A 4,795-nucleotide genomic window follows, 5' to 3' on the forward strand; every position below is an offset into this window, starting at 1 on the left:
ATATATATCATATACATATATCATATAAGCAAAGCGCATGAGAGCCAAGGAAAGTTATGTCTCTATCGGAGTGACGTAAGGCTTCGAACCTCTTATTATATTATGGAATAATCATGGTCTCTTTGTCTCACCTTGAAGGAACAATTATTATAAGGTGGGACTATCAATGAAGAATAACATCAATAGAAAACATAGAATAGGATCATAAATCTCATAAGGCGTCAATTCATATACTTTGGAATCTTTAAAAATAGTCATCATCCATGAATAAAATTGAGAAATCAAGAAATAGCTCAACATTCGCATATCGTCATTGAAATCGTAAACTTGAAACCTTTAAACACGGAATCATCATCATCGTAATCATCGTAGGAAAATATTCCCATCTTAGACATCATCATTATGATTGTGAAAACAGGTTCATCGTTGTTATCATAAGAGATCACGGAGCCATAAATCTCTGATTTAGAAAATACGAACATTTTGGAAAACGTTTATGAATTATTAGGAAAGGAATTATGCCTTGGAGTCATAAACATCTAACTTTTGAAAACAAGGAAGATATGGAAACATTTATGAAGTCATAACATCGGAACCATGCCTTTGAAAGAAAGGGACGAGCCTTAACATACCTTTTTTGGTCGCCTTAACTTTAACTATTCAACGCTTGGCCTCCCAGGCTCATAAATCTATATTCAAGAAAATTTATACTATTGTTAGACTCATCTTCATAGGCCTGTCTTAAGCCCTCAAACTAACTCTTTCTAGAATCTGCCGAAATTTCGGCAGCATCTCCCCTGTTTATATGCCTAGCCCGAAATTATAATTCAGCAACCAACAACAACAACAACAACAACAACAACAACAACAACGACAATAACATCATTTCCAACACCAATATGCACCATAAAACATCCCACACGATGTTTTCCAATTTCCACAACCAACCAACTAGCTATACAATTATTTAACGACTTTATCTCCGTAAATAAACCAAAATTAACATTAATAATAGGAGATTCATACCTTATTCTTGTTAAACCCACGATATCTTCAATATCCACCTCGAATCCACCACAAAACCATACTAGAATCACATCCATGCGTTTATCCGAGCTTCAATTAATACTCCGTCGCTTGAAAATTGCTTACTTTGTGATTCTCTCTCTCTCTCTCTCTCTCTCTCTCTTCAATTTCTGAAAATTTCTAGCAAATCTGATGAAAAAAAGGAGTTATTACCCTTTATATAGGGTCAAATTCGGGTCGGGTTCACTGTAGCATTTCTTGTAGCAGATCGGTTACTGTAGCACGCGTTTCTGTTCTGTCAGCTGAACTTGTAACGGCCATAATTCTCTACTCCGATGTCCTATCGATGAGCGGTTTGTTGCGTTGGAAATTAGACTCGACGAACTTCATTGTAGGCTTTTGTTTCACTTCAAAACACTTCATATGCTAAGAGATATTCATCCCCCAAGTTGGACCAGAATTTTCACACAAAACATTACCCATCCTTTCTCCAAAGTCGTACTACTTCATTTCTTCCACTCATTTCCTTATAAAACCTTCCAGTATACCTTATACATCCTTCACTCATTAAATATACTTAATAATGTTTGCTCCTTATATTCCAAAGTGATTTTACTTAACCCTAACTCAACGTACTTATGTTTCAAATTTGATAAGTGCTCTTCGAAGATACGGGGTGTAACAATTTATCAGCGGATCCTCAGGAGTACTCCACTTACTTCGGAGCTGCAGTCTATCGGTATTGGTCCTTATGGTCACTTGTATTCTATGTAGAGGCTCGTCAACATGTGTGTATAGTTAGACATTTCATAACCCTACCGGTCTATATCATTGTATAACATTTTAGTAGCCTTGTCGGCTGGTGATGATGGACATAACTGTTGAAGATTATATAGAGATGTGCCGTTATATTGTGATTTATGTCCTTACAGATCATGATATCCAGAAGCTATCTTTATGGTCCACCCAGAAATGTTTATGAGATGTATGTTTAGAGGTGCTCGGTGTGTTAGCTCCGGGTGCCCGTCATGGCCCTCTGGTTGGGTCATGACAAAAATAGAATATTTATTTTCATAATTATAAAAGATAAGACAATAAATAGTTTTGATAAAAAAAATTGAAAGATTTTCATAGTATATAATTATGAAAAGGTATGTTGTTGTTGTATAATTATGAAAAGATAAGTCTAAATATAAATTGTATTCTTATAAAAGAATAAATATTTTTTGGTGAATATCACAACTATTAAAATTAGCTAACATATTGAAGCACTATGTTAGTGTTGTATCTTTCCTTGTCTCCTACCCCTTAGAAAATTAGCCAACACCTTAGACAATTAGGCTGAAATTTGGTTTTTTTTTTTTAACGACTTTTTTTTTTTTTTAATAAAACAACTAGCATCCTGCTAGTTGTGTTTTATTAGCTCAAAAAAATCAACTATACAAAAATAATAGAAAGAAAACAAAACTAATCTAAAGCATACATGGGCCAAAAGTGCCTCTGAAAACAATTAGTAACTGATAATTGAAAACTGGAACTGATGAAACTTCAGTTGAAATTCAAGTATTGGGTTGATGCCATCACAAGTCATCTCAAAAGCTCTCACCAGGTGGTATGGAATCGAGAAATCATCAGAAGAATCCTTCTAACTTAAACTATTGCTGCAGTAATCTTTTCCAAATTCATAACCAGTTTCTATGTAATATGTATACCTTTAAGTGGAAATGATCAATTAGGCTATCACACAATATGCAACGCTACTAATGAAGTCCTTCCACTAGAATAAACTATGAGTTAATACCACACATTGGATAGAATTTCTTTAGAAACTAAGTTATTCAAATGATACCTACTCAAATCTACATTGGCTTATTGAGATTCTTCTTCAATTCTGCAATGGATCCTCCATTCTATTGTGCAGTAGGATGTTACTCCCTATTGTAGATCAAAAAACATTACATTATCAATCTGGTTCTCTAGCCTTCAAGGTTTTAAACCTCAAGTTTGGCATACGCATCCTATCAGCATTCAAGATTCTTTTTGCAGCAAAGAATCGGAAATTCCCGGAAGGAAGAAACCTGAATTGTATCTACAAAATGAACAACCAGGTTAGTGAAAAGATCTGTTAACATGTTTCCTTCTTTGTAAACAAGGTCAACTTGTATGTGTCCCTTCTTTCTCCATTCCTTGATCATGTTAACTTCCATACAAATTTTCCATGGCACCTCCCACTCCTCATCAAGCACTTTTTGTCAAGAGTGAATCAATCTCTACTATAAGAGGTAGAAGTTGATTCCTAACACAATATGCAACTCCCTCCAGAACAGCTTTTGCTTCAAAGAATGATGCATGATGAATCAGTGATCATACTTGCCCATGCATACACCAGGTCCCTTTTATTGTTTCTAACACAAAAAGCTGATGAAATTTGTCTAGTACTGCTCTTATGACCTTCATCTATATTGAACTTGTACCAACCGGCAGGTGGACATCTCCATAGCACAAGCTTACATTTAACCTGAGGCTTGTATCCTTGCAGAAATTGCACCAGTTGTGACCAGGAATTTGGGATTTTCAACCAAGGATATCTAACCTTAGCCAGATGACACAAATTCATATTTATCTCATATATCACCCTACTCTTATACATCATCTCTCCATGCACTATTGTGTTCTTCCTTTTCCATAATTGCCAAAGAATATTGCTGGAGCAGCCTGATATAGTGTTTTGAGTTTAGAGACACATTTTGCTTTCCACCAAGTGGAAACTACCTGAATAATTTGTACAAAAAGGGCCCTGAATACTTGCTGCAGAAGCAAGGAATTTCCCCATATCTGAAGCAAATTCACCTATTAGAAACAGGTGAGTCATAGTCTCTTGTTGAGGAACTGAGCAACATCTGCATAAAGAGACTATAGAGATGCCTATAATGGCCAAGATATCATCCACTGGGAATTTCAAATGCCATACTCTCCATAAGAAAACGGATATTTGCTAAGGCAATTATTTTACCCAAAGTAGCTAGTAAAATCAGACTTGCTCTTTTTTTTTTTTTTTTTTTTTTTTTGGTCTTATCAGCCCCCAAGCACTGATCACAGTGAACTTGCCAGTACTAGTTTACATCCACCATGCCTTATCACTTTGATCAGATCCTTCCTTCACAATAAGCTTAATTCTGATATGTTCTACTATCTGTGCAGCAACTGTTTGCCGTAATAGTTGGAAGTTCCATTGACCATTTACCATTACATTATCTTCTTCCTCTATTTCTTCATCAATAGGATAATCAGTAGGAACCACATGAGTTAAAGGACTAAGCTTGGTCCAATTATCAAACCAAAAATTAGAAGAACCATTCTTGGTTCCTACCAAATCTCATGTTCTGCTTCATCTCTAGCTTCTAACATTCTCTTCCACAATTGTGATCCCCTTTTTCATTGCACCAGAGATGGTATTTGCTTCTTGCGATATTGATTCCACATGAATGTGGACTACAAAGTACAGCTAGTCCTGAATCTCCACTAAATCTTGGCAAATAAGGCTTTGGAAATATCAAAAATAAATCTAAATCCCATACGTCCCTCCTGTTTAGGATAGCATACATGTAACCATGAAGGCCAATGTTTGCTTCTTCTTTCTTCTTTGTTACTGAAATAAAATCTAGCAAACAATCTGTGTAACTCCTGTATTGTATACTTTGTGGGAGCCATAGCAGACAATAAATACATTGGCATGCTTTGTATGACACTGTTAGTAAGAACAGTTTTT

The sequence above is a fragment of the Lycium ferocissimum genome, chromosome 2 (genome assembly GCF_029784015.1).
Source record: "Lycium ferocissimum isolate CSIRO_LF1 chromosome 2, AGI_CSIRO_Lferr_CH_V1, whole genome shotgun sequence".
Taxonomy (NCBI): Eukaryota; Viridiplantae; Streptophyta; class Magnoliopsida; order Solanales; family Solanaceae; genus Lycium; species Lycium ferocissimum.